Source organism: Otolemur garnettii, unplaced genomic scaffold, assembly GCF_000181295.1.
Source record: "Otolemur garnettii isolate 467f Iridium unplaced genomic scaffold, OtoGar3 scaffold00015, whole genome shotgun sequence".
Lineage (NCBI taxonomy): Eukaryota > Metazoa > Chordata > Mammalia > Primates > Galagidae > Otolemur > Otolemur garnettii.
Window position 1 is genome coordinate 6,889,809 of NW_003852410.1, and position 18,961 is coordinate 6,908,769.

The following is an 18,961-nucleotide window of genomic DNA, read 5'->3' on the forward strand; positions in this document are numbered from 1 at the left end:
ACAAAGTGGTGGCCAACACATAGAGAATATTTTATAAATATTTTATAAAATTTTGTAAATAAAATTACATTTAACTACAATTTCCCGTTTTTCCCTATGTATGGTGACTTAGGAATTGACTTTTGGGACATCGTGTAGGATTCTTCCAGGGTGGCTTGAGCAGGACAAAGAAAGGCGGATCACTGGTCCTGGAAGGTACTCCTGAAAACAGAGGCCACAGCAGCTTTGTTGAGCCTCACACTGCCCCTGGCTGAGCTCCCTTTGCTTTCCACCGAAACTGTTCCCTGAACACGTGTTAAGAACAGGGACATTTGAAGCTATTCCTAAGAAAGGTGCAAATAAAAACACACAAATTCAGAGACCTCCTTGGAGCACAGAAGCCCGAGGTGGTGGTCCTCAGAATCTGTGCTGCTCTCTGCCTTGCCTGCACTTCTCCTGGTCTTCCTGTCCACTCTGCTGGCACCAGTCATCACTACGTGACAACTCCCACATCTATACCTTGTGGCCAACAGCAATGAGGGTTCTGCTCTAGGCTGCCCATAGCATCTTAACATACCACAGAGAATTCCCCTGCCTGCCCGGCCTGCTGCTCCTCCTCACACTCACTTCTCAGCTACCACCCCTCCAGCCTGGTGGCACCACCAGTCTCCCTCTCTCCTTATGCCACAGGACCTTTGCACATGTTGTTCTCTCCAGCCTACAGCACTCTCATCCCTAATCCACCCTTTGCTCTAGTTAAAGTCAAGTCACACTTCAGATCTGAACTCAATCATCATTTCAAACAGAAAATCTTCCCCAATCTCCCAGAGAAGGTCAAATTCCACTGTTACAACTTCTCTGCACCATGGATCTCTCCTTCCTGGCCTTCATCTCAGCCACAAATTCACATTTATTTTGTGTAATTCCTGTCTGACACCCCCACAAGGCACATACTGCATTCTAGAGATCTGTTTGGGATCCATTTTGTACACAATTGTATTCCCACCACCAATGCCCAGCACTCAGTAAGTGCTCAGTAACAATCTATCAAGTCAATTAATGAAGTTTAATCAAACTTCAATTTCATTGATTTTAAGCTTTAATATATCCCTTGAACCTTCTGACCGTTTGAACACCACTACCCTTGCCAACTTGAGTCTCAGCCAGTATCATTTCTCAGCTGAACTCTGTAAGGCCTTCAACTCATCTCTCTGAATCTTTCTTTCCTCCTCAATCTATTCTACACACAACAGCCAGCACCATCTTTTAGAAATGAAAATCAGACCATTATCATCCCCTGCTTAAAAACTTCCAAATATTTTGGGGGCTTTTCATGATCTAGCCCCTACCTACCTCTACCCTACCCTCATACTCTAATCATAATGAACTTTTTCCACATCCCCCAACCTGCTCTGTGCCCCTCTGTTCTCTGGGCCTTTGCACGTTCTGTCCCCTAAGATAGTCACCTCCCTCCCCATTACCACTTACAGCTAACTCCCACTCCCCTTTACAGCACCAATTAGACGTCACTGCCACTGGGAAGCCCTGACTTCCCAAATCTAGGTTGTATGTTTCCAACATACTTCTCTCTCGAGAATCCCACCACCCTACTTGGGCCCACAACCACTATCCCACAATTGCTTATTCACTTGTTTGCTTATTTGTCTTCTTCACTAGAATACAAACCCATGAGGGCAAGGGTCGCTGACATCATCTTCCTTACTGCATCCCAGTTCCTGGGACAGTGCCTGGGACCCAGCACACAATCAAACCTGAGTTCGGTGTCACTACAGTGCCATCCTATATGCTGCCTAGAAGAGTTATACTGATTTTTAAGTGATCGTTTTCCAAAACAAATCAACGCCAAATTTACACTGTTGGATCAAGATAGATAACAGAAGCCTACTGGCCCTTTTCAGCAGATCTCTGTGAGAAATGTGGGCGCAAGCAATAAAATTCCTAACTTTTATCCCCATTGACCAACCTTTTTGTATATCTAAAATGACTTTTTGAGTGCAGACAAGAATGTATACTTAGGGCCAGGCATGGTGGCTCATGTCTGCAATCCTAGCACTTAGGGAGGCTGGGGCAGGAGAATCCCTTGAGCTCAGGAGTTCGAGACCAGCCTAAGCAAGAGAAAGACTCACCTGAACAAGAGCAAGACCCTGTCTCTAGAAAAACAGAAAAACTCAGCCAGGCATGGTGGCACACATCTGTAGTCACAGCTACTCAGGAGCCTGAGGTAGGAGGATCACTTTGAGCCCAGATGCCTGAGGCTGCAGTGAGCTATGACGATATTATTGAACTCTGGCTGGAACCACAGAGCGTGAGTCTCAGAAAAAAAAAAAATGTACAGTGAGAAATACAGACTCAGAATGCTTGGGGTTTGAATTCCTGCTTCACCAATTACCAGTTGTGTAGCCTTAAGCAACTTATGTAACTTTTATGAACCTCAGCTCCCTTCTCTGTAAAAAAAAAAAAAAAAAAAAAAAAAGTGGGGGAGGGAGGCAACTCTTACTCTCTTACTTCTCCAGGTCCATGTAAGGAGTCAACCAAACAATCCATATCAAGTGCTCAACACACTACCTGGCCCTTACTAGGTGTTCATTTTGGTATTTCTGAATGAGATGGAAAAGAAAACATCTATGCTTTGTTCCTTCACCCCTATCTACTTGATCAACACTGTTGGAAACATTTCTGAAGAACTGTTTAAATCCTCTGCAAGGCTAAGAGATGACTTCAGCACGTGCAAAGTATCATCACTTTCAGTGCCCGTCTTGACAACACTCAAGACAGCCAGACCCAAATTCAACTCCCCCTTCTTCTAACATCAAACCAAGTGAGTGGTGCTGTGAGTGGTGGTGGAAACCTCTTCAAAGGGATGATAATTTAGTATTTAGAACCTCTTCCACTTTGGTGTGAAAACAGGCCAAAGCATGGCCTCACTGAAAAAGAAACGTTCATTTAATTCTAAGCAGTTCAAGATAGGTTTTAGATTTTTTTTTTTCTTTTTTGGCTAAAAGCTTTGAATGTGGCAGAAAACTTACTCATTACTGAAGAAGCAGAAAACTCATTTATTGGAATTTTTCCATCTATTATTTCTCCTGCACACACTTTATTGCATTATATTCACTTTAAAAAAAAAAAAATTCTCAACTTTCGCCTACACATAATTCAGCATTTAAAAGTTAGCAGTTCCTGAAACTAAAGTAGAACATTTCAAAAACCAAGAAGTTACCTAAGGTTATCACTTAACGCTCAAGGGTAGTCAGGCATGAGAGAAAATCAGAAACTGATGTTACACCATTAACCTCCCTTCCCCACCAAACTACAGACCCGAAGGTTTTCACTGACGACACACACAGAGGCTAGTCCCCTTTATTTAAGATGAAGCCTCCTGGCCAAGTGAGCTGAGCAGTGTGACTTTCAGTGTTTTGTTCTGGCTGTTGTTTTGTTTTGTTGTTTTGGTGGTGGGGAATCCCACTGATAGTCTAACCTTAAATGGGCCTTTGTAAAGCACTGAGGATGAGGCACTTAGGACCCCCTGCCTTGCCTACACCCCCTAGAGCAACACTGATTTCCTAATGACCAAGCACCCCATGTGTTTTAACACTCAATTACCTTAACAGTGGAAATCTTATATACATCACCCAAGATCCATGCAAAATATTCCCCAGTGGCCTGGATTTGTAATCATTTACTCTTCTTAAACAGTTAAACTGGCTAGCATGGAATAAATCTCATTTATTATTAATAGATTCCACCTTGGTTCCTGTAACACCAGTTGTAACAGAACCTAAAAACAGTAACGTGTCAAGACAATCTAATTTCTATTGCAGGACGCAACTTCATCTGAGACCAAAAGCCACAAGAAGAACCAACTAAGGGTTGAGAACTAACTGAAAGGAAGTCACACTGGATGCTGCTGCTCTCAGAGACAGGAAGAACCTATGCTTTATAAATTTTTAATAATCCATCATCCCACTAAAGAACTTCTGGACTGCTTAGTATATAATCTTGTTCATCACAAAAAGATGAACATAAGACAAATACCACCAGCTTCCAAGTTGAGACATTCCTTTGCATTTTAGCAGGAGCTGTAGGTAGGAAGCAATTTTGTTCGCAGAAACAACTGAACAGCATTCCCACGCGCAAACAGAAAGATCTGATATGATACCCAGACTTGGGGATGTTCAGGTGCATCCCGCCACGTAAGCCCTCAACTTCTCGCCCTCTCAAATGCTCTCTGTTGCCACCCAATCTTTCAAATGACCACTTATCCCATGAGCCAGTGGCTTTCAATGGTGGCCAGAGATTCAAGGAAACTAAGGTCAAACCTATTTTCATAACACGAAGGCATTATTTGCCTTTTAACTCCATCTCTCACACGTGTGCAGTGGAGCTTTCCAGAGGCTGAAAGGCACGTGACGTCTCGACAGACTGAAGGCAGGAAGAGATGTGGGATATGTGAATCCAGCTAGGTTCTACTATTTACATTGTACACCAACTTTATAGACACCTGTATTAAGCCAGACCTTAAAGGGATTTGCAAAAAAATGTGGTGTAGCAATGCCATTCTTCTCACAAAACATTTTCTTTTGGAAAACATAGTTATTGTTCATTTTAAAAGAAGTCACTATGTTATGACTTATGGTTTTTTTTAATGTTTTTTCAGTGTTAATTTCTAATGTGGTAAATACAGACAGATATTAACTCACATCAACAGAAGTTATTTAAGGACCTCAATAGATTTTAAGCATTTAAAGAGCTCCTGAGAGGCTCGGCACCTGTGGCTCAAGTGGCTAAGGCGCCAGCCATATACACCTAAGGTGGTGGGCCAAACAACAATGATGGCTGCAACCAAAAAATAACCGGGCGTTGTGGTCCCAGCTACTTGGAAGGCGGAGGCATGAGACTCACTTGAGCCCAGAAGTTGGAGATTGCTGTGAGCTGTGATGCCTTAGCACTCTACCCAGGGGGATAGCTTAAGGCTTTGTCTCAAAAAAAAAAAAAAAAAAAAAGAGCTCCTGAGAACCAAAAGTTTGAAAAAAATGCTGTGACAAACTTTTCTTTGATTAATATTTGTTCTGGCATTGGCTGTGTGCTTTGATCTAATACTTCATAAATTCAACGAATTTATATAAAAGGATGAAAATGCAAAATATACAATCAGACAGCCAGAGCTTTGGAGAGTAGACCCCTCGATTTGAAACCTACACCTTCTTTTTCATTCAACACATTTATTGATAACTTCTTTGTGCCAGCACTACCTGAGGCATTGCGGATATAGAACAAGACAGACAAGGTCCCTGCTCACGTGACAACTGTATTCTAGGGAAGGCAGACAGACAATGGCCAAATGAATGAGATAAAACAACAAGACAAACTAGACAGTGATAAGCACATGCAAATAATTAAAAGTGGCTGACAAGAACTGAGTACCAACTTAATTTTGGCAAGATGAGAATATTTAAGCCCAGGCCTGATAGTCAAGAGACAGTCAACAGAAAAAAACCAGGCTCAAGAGCATTTTAGGTAGAGCAAACAGGTAATACAAAGATCCTAAGGCAGAAGAAAGCTTGGGAAGTTCAGGGAACAGAAAACCAACCCAACGCCTGTAGCATTAATGGGGAAAAGAAGAAAGTACAGGGTCAGGTCAGAGTATAAGAGCCAGGGCCAAGGGAACTTCACTAGCCAGGGTAAAAAGTGGGCCTTTTATTTTAAGAGTGATGGGAAGATTCTAACCCTGATTGGGTTACCTACATTTTCTGGCCCTCAATTTCCTCATCTGCAGAATAGCGATAATGAGGGCTTATCTCATGCAGTTACGCTGAGGATTAAATAAGAAAATAATATGCTTACTTAACACACAGGAAGGGGAACACAAGAAACTTTCTTGTTTGCTGTTATTATTCTACCTTCTAATCTGGTTTTCTGCTCTCATAAACTACTCCTTTTTAAACTTCTTAGTGCTTACGTGTACAATCAGCTGAAGCTCAGCCCTACCAACCAGCAAGTTTTAAATGAGTATAAAAAAGAGAAACGTAACGAAATGCATTTTCCTGAACATGTTAGTGCCAAGTCCCACAGGCCATTGTCCCCACTATTCCTAATAGAACCAGGATGACCAAAGCACAGCCAGGTGAGAACAGGATGATTGCATCATATTCCTAGAACATCCCATGAGCACCCTTTGGTCACCAAGCTTTGCCACTTGGCTCCAAAGGACAAAGCACTTGGACAGTCATGACGCTGAAGATTATAGCCAGTGAGAATCCACCAGCCTTCCCTGTTCTTTTTTGGCATATCCACACTCCCACCACCTCCTCAAAAACAAAGGAGACTTGCCAAAGTCTTTTGGTGCTGGGTTTCATTACTGCTTGTCTTAAAAAACAATAAGATCAAAAAAGCTTCCTTTAAAGTAAGGCTTCTGCATAAAGGCTTAAAAGCATGTGGCAAGCCAAGAGGCCATATGGTACTTAGCCCTTTCTGGACCATGGACAAAGACCAATACAAAAAGGCCCTGCTTCCATTTTTAGGTCATGCAGCCCCCACTGGGGCAGGTTAAAGAGATGGGTAGCGCGTGCAAGCCATGAGGCCTTTCAGAGGAAAAACAACAGTATGCCCAGAAAAAGGAAGAGTTGCTGGCATTTGATCAATCTCCTGGCAAGAGGCCAAGGAAACTCCCTCCAGAGAGCACAGGTCTCCTTAGGACACCCTCACCCAGGTACATATATGGTAATATGACTGTAAATACATGGCACGGAAAACCTAACACATTTATGGGTGACTCCTCCAAGAGGGATAAAAAGGTTCTCTTTACAACGGTTGCTGCTTCTCTTACTGGGCACTCTCAGGGTTAATTCTGGAACTTCCTTTGAGTAAAGATGCTGGACGATATCATCTTTATTGTGAAACGAGGATGAACGGCACAGCATTGCTGAGTTGAATGTGATGCCACCCTCCTCTCCACACAGTTTCACGCAGCCCCTCCTTGCCTTTGTGTTAGCTGCTAATCAGATCGCCCTCAAAAATGTGGAGTGTCCCCTCGCCAGATAAGTTATTCTATTGCCAAAAGCACCACTCTCGTAGCATAGAAAACTGTATTCTGCTTTCGTTTTCAGCCAGTCCCAAAGGAAGTCACCAACTGAGAAGTTTCAACTTCAAGCGAGGCCCTTCATGACAATCTCAGAAACAGCAGTTGTAAATCTGAGGTTCAGAGTGATTTTCTAGTGTTGCTCATTATACATCCCCCCCCACACACAGACACACAAAAATAAACCTACTTGCTTTTTTACAAACACGTCTGCTAAAATAACCTATTCTCAAAAACAGGTACTATATGCAGAGTTGTTTCTTTAAAAAGATGCCAATACCAACAATTGCTCTTAACCCTTCGATTCACCCCTCAAGGCCAAAGTAAGACAAAGTAAGAGAAGCCAACCAAAAGTTCAACGGAGAACTTTAGATCTGATGGGTACAGATCATTTAGCCCAAATTCTTCATTTTATAGGTAGAAAAAATAAATAAACCCAAAGACCCATGATTTTTAGAGGTCATATAGCCAATCAGTAGCCAAAGCTGGACCACAGGGCTCCGGATACCAAGGCTGGTGCTTGTGGGAGGTGGGAGAGGGTATTTATTTTATTAAAAAGTTGTAGTCCGGGGCAGCGCCTGTGGCTCAAAGAGTAGGACGCCAGCCGCATATACCAGAGGTGGTGGGTTCAAACCTGGCCCCAGACAAAAACAGCAAAAAAAAAAAAAAAAAAAAAGTTGTAGTCATCCCCAGCCTGAGGAGACACCCCTCTGCCCACATAACCTAAACCACAAAATACCAGCAAATCAAGTTAGGTCAATATCCTCAGACAGAGATCAAAACTCTCACTAAGCTTGAAAAACTCACTGGAGGACCAGGCTTTTCAACCTTGGAACTACTGACATTTTGGAGCAGAGAGTTCTCAGTTGTGGGGGATTGTCCTGTAAGGATGCTGATCAGCATGGCATCCTGGCCTCTGCCCGCAAGATGCTAGCAGCACCCCTCCCCCACAGTAACAACCAAAAAATGTCTCCAGACAATACTAAACGAACCCTAGATGGCAAAATCACAACCACCACCACCACCCCCGCTTGGGAACCATGCTCTAGGACAAAGGTCTTATTTTGGTTTTTTAATCTCTAAGACCTTGCGCAAACATTTATTATGATATAACTTGGCAGCAATGACCCAAAGCAGGTATTTTTACACCTATTTTACAGAAGAGGAAACAGACGCACAGATGTTTAGTGTTTTGCCTGCACCCAAGAAGCAATCAACACCCCGTGCTCCGGAGTCCCCATCCTGTGGCTCGGCAGGGCAATAACATTACAACCTGAAAGCGGCTTTGTTTCACTACCTGATTCTTCCTCCCACTCCCTTTTACTAATACTCAACAATTCCCCCAACCAGACGTCCTCCAGAGAGGTGTACTGAACAACGTTTCAAGAGCTATCAAAAGAAAATGCTTAATACATTTCTACATGGTCCTCACACCACTCTCCACAGCTTTTCAAGCAATATACCGGTTCACAAAATATTTAATCAGTAGAGGGATAGTACAAGAAATTAGATTCTTCTAAGAAGTAGCCTATAGCCTTTCAAAGGAGATAAAATATGTATATAAATTACTTCATTTGACAAATAGTTTGGGAGCACTTCTTATGTGCCAGGCAGTCTTGTGAGTTTTTAAAAAAAAAAAAAAAGTTCTGCAACAAAATAGGTTTCAGTGCCCTGGAATTTCAAATGACAGATTTTCAAGTATCAGGTAGAGCTTCCCAGAGAAGGACGCATTTGGGTAGGCCCTAAAGGAATAGAAAGACTTAGAAGAATTTGGCAAAGTATATACAGAGGGGGTGGGGAAGAGAACAGCATTCAGTACCTGATCTCTTTCTTCCCTCTCCCTCTCATACACACACAACAAGGCAAATAAATGAATGGGCCTAGCCTGGGTGTCGTATCAGCTTTTTCTGTTCAGAAATGTGTGCCTGAGATGCTTTCAAGCTGTTCTCGACAAACAAAATCACTTCCCAAATAAAGCACCTCCTGAAATGCAAATGAACACCAAGGAACTTGGAGGCTAGTGATGTTTTTCTTATGTTCATCTTTCTCTGAAGAACAAGTTTATACCAAAGCAAGCAAGAAGTTTTGCTAATGGGACAGGTCGGAAAACATTACAAAGCATAAATTTTTCGAAGTATCTGACAACAATAGATTACAATGAAGCTTTGTTTTTTGTTTACATCTGTGACTTTACAACCCTAAGAACATTTTATATGTAGCTTTGGGTTCTTTCTATCTCTATCTGAACTGTCAAAGTGTCCTCCAAACCATCAAAGTGTCCTCCAAATGTTAAGCATGAAAGTTCCCAAGGCACTAAAGGTAAAATTGAGTTATAAAAAAGTTAAGATTATGTTCAGAATTCTTTGCAAAAAGTTAAGATTATGTTCAGTTAAGATGTGTCAATTACATTTTGGAAATATTTTCATTAAAAATGTTTAGGTTGGGTGGCATCTGTGGCTCAGTGAGTAGGGCGTCGGCCACATACACCAAGGCTGGCAGGTTCCAGCCCGACCCAGGCCTGCTAAACAACAATGACAACTACAACCAAAAATTAGCCGGGCGTTGTGGTGGGTGCCTGTAGTCCCAGCTAGTCAAGAGGGTGAGGCAAAATAATCACTTGAGCCCAAGAGTTTGAGGTTGCTATGAGCTATGATGCCACAGCACTCTACCTAGGGTGACATAGTGAGAGACTGCCTCAAAAAAAAAAAAAAGAAAGAAAAGTTCAAGTTTTAAGTTTTTTTCATCTTAATTTCTGTTTTTACGCCTGTAAGATGAGAAGGATAAGAGTACCTATATGGGCCGGGCATGGGAGCTCCTACCTGTAATCCTAGAACTCTGGGAGGCCAAAGAGGAAGAATTTTTTGAGCTCAGGAGTTCAAGATCAGCCTAAACAAGAGCAAGACCCTGTCTCCACTAAAAACAGAAAAAATTAGCCAGGCACTGTGGCAGATGCCAGTAGTCCCAGCTCTGCAGGAGGCATCACCTGAGCCCAGGAGTCTGAGGTTGCTGTGAGCTATGATGACACCACAGCACTCTAGACTAAGACTGTCTCCAAAAAAACAAAAGTACCTACCTGGCCCTACAAGGAGATCTCTAATATCATCTTCCTCATAAAAGAACAAGGGCTTCTTGTTCCAGGCTGATTCTGGGTCTGGGACAAGAGACAGTGAAGATGAGCCTGGAACATCTTGTCATACCGAAAACAAAAAGCTATCAAAGATGACAAGGCCTGTGCAAAAGTCTCAGGAACCAATTTGAACAGCCTTTCTTGTGCTGACCAAAGAACTAATAGATTGAGGCATTGAGCGTCAGTGGTTGCTATTATCACAAGAGGAGGTATCTCATACCCCCCTCAGTGAAGTTCACAAAGTAGACTTGGCAAAAAAAGAGAGAGAGAGAAAGAAAAAGAGAACCTGATTCTGACCAAGCCTCTACATGTATCTACCAAATTAGGGTAGATAGAGTGGATAGAGGAGCATGTTCAATGACACCACACTAATGCAGTCAGCAAAATCCAAACCATGGGGACATCTGTCACTCTTCAATAACCACCAAAAAAAGCATGGAAAAAAGAATTATAGAGGATATACAGAGACTAATAAAGATAGCAACCATTTGTAATATAGCTACCTCATTTGGATCCTAGTTCAAACTGTTAAGTATGTGTAAATTACATGTATTTTCATACAAACATGTATTAATATGTAAAATAGTAATTACTATTTAAATTGCACACCAACTTTATGTCCACCCTGTATGTATCTCAAGCAAGTATGAACACAGACTCAATAAAAATGAAATCCCAACAAAGGGACAGACACGTTCGGAAAAATTAGAACCAGATGTCTATTAATAAGATGTTCAAGATGTACGGAATGCAAAAGATAATTTACCAAATGGAAGGTACTTTATGAGTCCCTTTTTATGATATTTAAATAAAAAAAAACACATAATGTTTATATATGGATACCAACGGGGGAAGCCTGCACCCAATCTTGGATGGCTGGAAAGGCTTATGTTTTATTTCACTGCTTATCTTTATTTCCTAATGTTTCATTACAGTGAATATGCATATCTTATTTTTCCTCCTTTAAAAATGTATTTTGGAAAGACAGAGTCTCGCTATTTTGCCCGGGGTGGGGTGAAGTGGTTATCAAAGGTGTGATCATAGCTCACTGCAGCTTGAAGTCCTGGACTCAAGCAATCCTCCCATCTAAGCCTCCAGAACAGCTGGGAAGATAGGGGCATGGTGCCTGCAGATGACTATCCAATGGAATAAGTAGCAGAAACTGAGGTTTAGGTTTTGCACATATGCAAGGGTTCACATCACTCATCAGGAGGGAGAATCACTGATGTGAAATTTCTTATTCCCCAAGGACACTGGAAAGAAGGTGGTCAATTCTCTTGTGTAATTCCTTGAAAATGACACTGGACACACTGCGGGGTTGGCAGTAGGCCGTAGGTTTGTGTTAAACGCCCAGGATTATCACCAGGCTCTTTTAATTTGCTATCAAACCAACCACAGGTTTGGTTGCTTTCTATTTATCAAAGAGGACTGCTTTCCTACTGAAGTGAACTACAATCCCAGGTAAGTCATGTGATTAACCAGACAGTCTAGAAATCTGGGTTTTATCCCCTACTAAGTTCCCATCTGGTATATGATCTTGCCAGCCTCACCAGAGTCTCTTCAGGAAGGGCAACGGAGTTTTGTGATGTTGAAAACCACAATTAGAATTCTGTAAGAGCACAAGTCCTCAGGTAAAATCACTGCCGACCTGCAAAGCCTGGCCCCTGAGCTATGGGTCCCTGACTCCCTCTCCTCCCCAAGCTCCCAGCACTCTCCCTTGGCTGTGGCCACACTGGCCCCATCCCTCTTCCTCCGACAGCTCAGGACTTTTCCCTTCATTATCTCCAGAGTAAATTAGCTCACCTCCTTTAGACCCATACCCAAACATCAGCATATTAAAGATCAAATCCCCACTTGAGTACTCCCTTATCCTATTTTGTTGGTCTGTCTTATTACAGTAAAAGATAACATAAAATTCACCATTTTTAACTGTTACAATTCAGTGGCATTAGGTATATTCACATTGTTGTGCAACTCTCACCACTATCCATTTCCAGAACTTTGTTTATGAGGCAGAGTTATCACTCTGTTCCCCCAGGCTAAAGTGCCATGGTGTCATCATAGCTCACAGAACCTCAAACTCCTAGGTTCAAGCAATCCCTCCATCTCAGCCTCCCGCTTAGCTGGGACTGCAGGTGCCTGCCACAACACCCGGCTAATTTTTCTATTCTTAAGTAAAGATGGGGTCTTGCTCTTGCTCAGGCTGGTCTTGAACTTTTGAGCTCATGCAATCCTCCCACTTTGGCCCCTCAGAGTGCTAGAATTATAGCATGAGCCACCATGCCCACCCTTTCCAGAACTTTGTCAACTGAAACTCTGAACCATTAAACAAACTGTCCCCTGCTCTTTCCCCTAGCAACCTCCATTCTACTTCGGTCTCCATGAATTTGACAACTCTAGGTAACTCATAAAACTGAAACCATACAATATGTATCCTTCTGTGACTGGCTAATGTCACTTAGCATGATGTTTTTGAGGTTCATTCATTTTGTAGCATGTATAGTATTTCCCTTTGCAGGGCTAAATACTATTCCATTGTATATAGATTCCACATTTTGCTTATCATTTGTCAATAAGACACAGGTTGTTTCCACATTTTGGCTACTGTAATAATGCTTCTATCAACAGGGGTACACAAACACCTGCTCAAGTCCCTACTTTCAATTCTTTTGGGTACATACCTACAAGTGGAATCACCAATCACATGGTAAATATTTCTTTTTGTTTGAGGAACCCCATACTGCTTCCCACTTCGGCTGCACCATTTTACACTCCCATCAGCATGAACAAGAGTCCCACTTTCCTCACATCCTTTCCAGCACACTGTTTTCTGTTCCCTTTATCCTGCTTTATTTCTCTCTATAGCACTAACTACCTCTAATATGATAATACTTATTTATATTGTCTGCCTTCCCCCAACTAGGATTTAAGCTTCTTGGGGACTATTGGTTCACTATTATATCCCAAGTACCAATATGCCTGGGGACATAGCTGGTGCTCAAAACTTGTTGAATACTGAGTAAAATACTTGACTCACAATTTTTTTTTTTTTTTTGAGACAGAGTCCCACCATGTCACTCTTGGCAAGGTGCCATGGCGCCATACCTCACAGCAACCTCACACTCCTGGGCTCAAGTGATTCTTCTGCCTCAGCCTCCCAAGTAGTCAGGACCACAGGCACCCGCCACAACACCCGGCCATTTTCTTTTTCTTTTCTTTTTGAGACAGAGTCTCACTATGTCACCCTGGGTAGAGTGCCATGGAGTTACAGCTCACAGCAACCTCAAACTCTTGGGCTTAAGAGATTCTCTTGCCTCAGCCTCCCAAGTAGCTGGTAGTATAGGCGGCCACCACAAGGCCTGGCTATTTTTTGGTTGTAGTTGTCATTGTTGTTTGGCAGGCACAGGATAGATTCGAACCCGCCAGCTCTGGTGTATGTGGCTGGCACCCTAGCCTCTGAGCCACAGGCACCGAGCCCCAGCCATTTTCTTGTTGCAGTTGTCATTATTGTCCAGCTGGCCCGGGTCAAGTTCGAACCCTCCACCCTCAGTGCACGTGGCTGGCACCACGACCACTGCACTATCAGTGCCTAGCCTTGAATCATAATTTTAGCAGGCATTGGAGTCTGTTAAATAGATTGATCACACCAAGTACTCTAAACTACGTCCAATTTAGGGAATCTCAACAAAGGTGATAGTTTCAGGGGTTTATTCAGTTCATCCTCATTAGCAATCATCTAAGTACCACAGGCACTAAGACAACTGGAAAGAATCACGAAGTTATGGCATTAACGTCACTGACTTTAAGCCTTAACTGCATTCATCAAATGAGCCAGGCAAAAACCTTCAACAGCAAAAATGAAAAAAAATTACATGCACTTCTAGTTAACAGAAACCTACAAATGCAATGTGTTTTTATTTTTTAAAAAAAAATCAAACCAATAGCAAATAAGATGTGACACTGGCCTTGTGTAGACTCCTTAATTAGATGTATCCAAAGACAGCTTGACCTAGAAACTTAACTCCAGGCCTACTTTTATTTTGGTTACTTTTTCTGTGTGCATATTTGGCATTTGCTATTTCATTTTGGTTTGTTTTTTAAGAGTTGCCTTTTAAATAATCAGGAGTTTCCATGAGATCAATAAAAAAGAAGCTAAACAGCCACGTGATTGTTTTTCCTCTGGAAGTCAGTTATACACTGAACTAGGTATTTCTTTTTTCTTTCTTTCCTCAATCTTTCTTTCCCTGTCATACTTTGGTCTTTCTCATTTGAAAATAACTTAAGGAGAAAGACAACAGATTTTGCTTGTGGAGTTCATTTATTTCTTCTAAGCAATTATTCCATTTCTCATTCCTAAAGAAACGATGCCAATTCCTTCCAAAAAAGCAACCACTTTGTTTAAATTGATAATACTCTTGTCGACTCGAATGACTTGCATGGGTTTCAATGCGGAGGCCAGAGTAATTCATTTAGAACATGAAGAACTTTCCCTGCCTAGTAAGAGGGAAATCTTTCTGTTCTGATTTGAATTATTCAAAGAGCAGATTGCACTCAACACACATACACACAAACACATAAATGTACTCGAAAGAAACGAAAAAGAAAAAAATGTTCTGCACAACTGGTCACAAAACAAATTGGAGGGTAAAAGATATGATTATGAAAAGATAATCAACATTTCCCAGTTCAGACTGACTACAGTTTAAACTTTCAAATTACTCAGATCAAGAAACACCTGATCCTTTTAACCTACTCAGATGCTTTGATACAGATGATCAAGATCTATTTCAGTTTATGCCAGAGGCCTAATGCTCAACTTAGACAATGTTCCTTCTGGTTTGGTTTGGTTTAGGTTTAGTTTGGTTTCTTTTTACTCTCCTCATTCAGAGGAGATACAGCTTTCAAGATACAGCTTTCCAAAATGAACTCATTACAATATCTAACACCTACTCAAATATCCATTCTTTTATTCCAACTTCAGGGGCTACATCATTTCCTTCTTACATCAAGGTTAAGTACAGTTCTTTCATCACTGGTGGGGCATGAGCAAGTTATTGCATCGACAGCAGTAAGTTTACCATTTTTCCTTGCTCCCCTCTCACCTCACCGCCCACTGAGGTGCCTCTGTGGGATGCAGTACAGCTCCACTGCCCAGGCTTCTATCTTGCTTCCACTCCATACTAGCTACTGCAAATGATTTCACTCTCTGTATGAGGCATACGAGTAGTTAATGTATCAATCTTGATATTTTTACCTACAAATTAGATCTGTTTCTCCTTATCTGAATCTTACTCTGAAGAGGGGAGCTGAACTCAATTCTTGGCCCTATGAATACTCACACAGCCATGTGAGTCAATAAATGAACTCCAAGAAGAAACTAGACCTCACACATCCAAATGCTTCTCACTCCAGCAGTACTCCTGAGGATCTTATCAACAGGAAACAAAAGCACTCGACTACTATAATGAAGTGTCTGACTTTTATTTTCTACATTAGAAAAGCCCAAAGATTGTAGCCCAGGGAACGGCTAAATATTTAGAAAGTTAAAGAAGTTACTAAGACCCACCCACCCACCCCTACCCCATTCTCACTACCCTGATGTTTACCCTGTTCCTGACTATTTTAGAAGAAAAGACCTTTGATGGCCAAATCTGCAGCAATAGGGATGTACGTGCACCCGTTGAAACCTCCCTCTCTTCAAGTGCAGTCTGACCATTTTGGGGAAAAAAACAGGAACTGTTGTGTTTGCAGATAAACGCTGCCCTCGGCTCATATTCCACTCACCAAAACAACAGGGACCCCTCAGATTCTTGACAGTCAGGTGGGTTGAGTCAAGGGCTGGATGCTAGTATCTTTGCTGTAAGAACTTACTTCCCTTTTTAAAGTTCAAATTCTTTCAATTTGCTGTAGCCACTTTCATTTCTTGCAATCCAACCTATTCTGATTAAGTTCACATTCACAGTAAGAAAAAAGAAAGTGACTATGTTGAAAGAGAGAGGCAGTTAATTTTTGCTTACATATCTTGGCAGATGAAATGCACTGCATCCTTCAGAATTTAAATCACCGGCGCTCTTCTGAGGCCAGCAATGGGCTTCCCCTTTATTACCGCATTTAATAGCTTCTCCCCCCCACCCCCCATAAACCTTCAGGCTGCTTCAATTCTGAGCAACGTCCAAGAATACTAGGGCAGGCGGGTCTACTGGATCTCTGCTCCCTAAAGACCTCACCAAAGGCAGATGACAAATTTTTAAGACTCAGCCACGGAGTTTGGTGTTTTGGGGGGTGTGTGTGTTTCTTTCCTATTCTCCACCTCCAGGGCTGTTTAGAGAGGACTTAAAACAGGCTTAGGACAAAAACTCATTATTGACTACAGCACTCACCTGACCCGGGTCAGGCACTCTGTTGCCAAAACACGCCCAGCCTGGGGTGCAAATCCTGCTCCTCTGTAGTCAGCTCCTAAATATTTAGAAAGAAAGAAGACTCAACAGGAGACCGCAGACGGTGGGTCTCTAACAAAAAGCCTCCAAATCCCAGGTTTCCCCCTTCTGAAACCACCTTCCCTGGAGAGACCCGCCTCCAAACTTGGCAAGCGGGTTGGTGGGAGCACTTCAATGAAGATCTCGCAGGTAACTACGCTGATATGGTTCCCTTCTGTAACTGACAAGTGCGACTAGGCACGCACAAACTTCAAACGTGCTGGAGGCTGGAACTAAGGGAAGTGTCTGGTAGATCCTGAGGCACTTGTTTCCCAGCACGGAGACCAAGTATCATAAAACCCGCATCCTCACTGGGCATAAGCTTCGTTCACACTTCATCCCTCACTGCTCCCCCGGTTTTCTTCCGTTTTTTAAAAACCTCCCCACGGGGGCCCCCACACATGCATTATTCTCCCAACCATGGCAGCGCGCAAGAGGGCCACATTTTTAGAAAGACGGTTTCCCTGAGCAGAAGCATATGACACCCCCACAAGCTCCCTTAAAAAAAAAAAAAAAAAAAAAACTATTTCCTGCAGCTGTGGCAACAGTTTCCAACTTGGGGGAATGCCATTCCAGTCCAGGATGGGGAGCCCTCAAAGCCTGACACTAGGGTCGAGGATACTTGAGAAGGGTTAACGCCTCAAATGAACTCCCACAGAAAAACTGCCCGCAGTAAAATAACCCCCAAATGCACTCCAAGTGCATGCATATCCACCAAGAACTCCCAGAGAGTGGGGCAAAAACTTCTGCGCCCGGGGGGCCAATGCCAACTCCCCGCGCCCTCTGCCCGGCCCCAGCCGCTACCTTGGTGCCCGGGGAGCCACTCCGGTTTAGGGGAGCAGGGCGAGGAGAGGGGTTAGCAGCCTTTGGGTAATCCCATGTCCGCGAAGAGGGAGCTCGTTCCGTTAGGATGGAAGCGGAACACCCACACCTCCTCTCGGCGTGCGCTTTCTCTCTCTCCTCCCCCTGCCTCCTCCTCCACCTCCACCACCTCCTCCTCCTCCTCTCCTCCCACCCCAGCGAGCTTGAGGAAACGCTTCAGCAGCACATCCACATGGTTACTGCACTTTGAAGTGGCTCCTGGCTCCTTATATAGGCCGGGAAGGTCCCTGGGCAATGTAGTCCGAGTCCCGGGTCGCGGCGGCGCCTGGGGCAGCGCGGAGGGACTACAAGTCCCAGAATCCCCGGGGCTTCTGGGCTGGGCTCTAAATAGACGCGCGCGGGGACCGGGGAGGGGTGTACCGCCTAGTGTCCAGGCAGTAAACCTTGTTCTTCGGTTAGAGTCGGCGAGGTTAGAGCCCAAGACCCAAAACCTCCCCTGGGGGGCGCCCCGAACCCTTGGGGACTCTTCTCCCGCTGTTCCCCTACGCTGGAATCCAGGTTTCACGGGGTCTAGCGAGGGGGGAGGAGCTCGGATTTCTGTTTTGGGAAGTTTTTACAAGCTCCCCCTGCCTTGGGTCCGCGAGCCAAGAATTTCAGAAATCCTGGGCACAAAAACGCCAGTGTTTGCGGTCAAGCATTAAAGGCGCGAGGTTGTCTTTATTTTAATCTGCTTCACCCTGCTCGGATTTGCACGAAAAACTAAGTATGGGAGCGACGGTCCACGCAAGCTGGGACGAGCAAGTCGCGTGAGAGCACATTTCTGAACCCAAACTGCATGTCTTTCGTCGTGAAACACAAACCTCTCCGGCGCATAACGAAGCTATGTTGTGACTTGCCAGCACTGAGATTGGGAGGCAGGAAATAAATTCAAACCGCGACCTCGGTTCTGACCCTACTTCTAGCAGCCCTTTGGCTCCTGGGAGCTGTAAATGCTTAAGTAAATAAACCGCAAACCAGAAAAATAGGGCTTGGGAGAGAGCCGCTCACACAGTGTGCGTCCAGGCGGGGCGCCCGTTAGCAGCTCCGACAGGGCCTCTGGGGCGGGGTGGGATTCACCCCGCTGCCAAGTAGTGCCCGGTGCAAGATGCTTCGGGCTCCAGTTTTTGGAAGGAGAAGGGCTAAGATCGGAGGCAAAGTCAGCCTGCTGCCTTCCCTGTCTTAGATGACGCAAATTCATTCCGCAAACGTTTCCTAAGTGTCTACTGGGTGGTGGGCGCGGAGGTATTGTGGGGAGCATAAGAGCATGAGAGCATCTCAGAAAGAGCACTACCTTACACCACGTAAGATCTGCTATAACAACAATGGTAATAATAATGGTTATAAATGGGGAGGCTCATTCTGTTGAGCCTAGACCACACGATGTACTTTTCATGCATCATACTACTGAGTTTTACCAACACT

At 43.5% G+C, this 18,961-nt stretch overlaps 1 protein-coding gene across 4 annotated transcripts in view; it reads right to left on the reverse strand.

Moving 5' to 3' along the window:
• The window catches only part of ITPR1 (inositol 1,4,5-trisphosphate receptor type 1), a 338,711-nt gene extending 320,968 nt beyond the window's left edge, over positions 1 to 17,743 (reverse strand). For all 4 annotated transcript variants that reach the window (XM_023510682.1, XM_023510681.1, XM_023510680.1 and 1 more), the window contains exons 1-2: positions 17,483 to 17,743; positions 16,583 to 16,658 (exon numbers count right to left, since the gene is read on the reverse strand). The gene's annotated coding sequence lies outside the window, so the exon portion shown is untranslated. The remainder of the gene's footprint in view (positions 1 to 16,582; positions 16,659 to 17,482) is intronic.
• Positions 17,744 to 18,961: the final 1,218 nt, after the last annotated feature.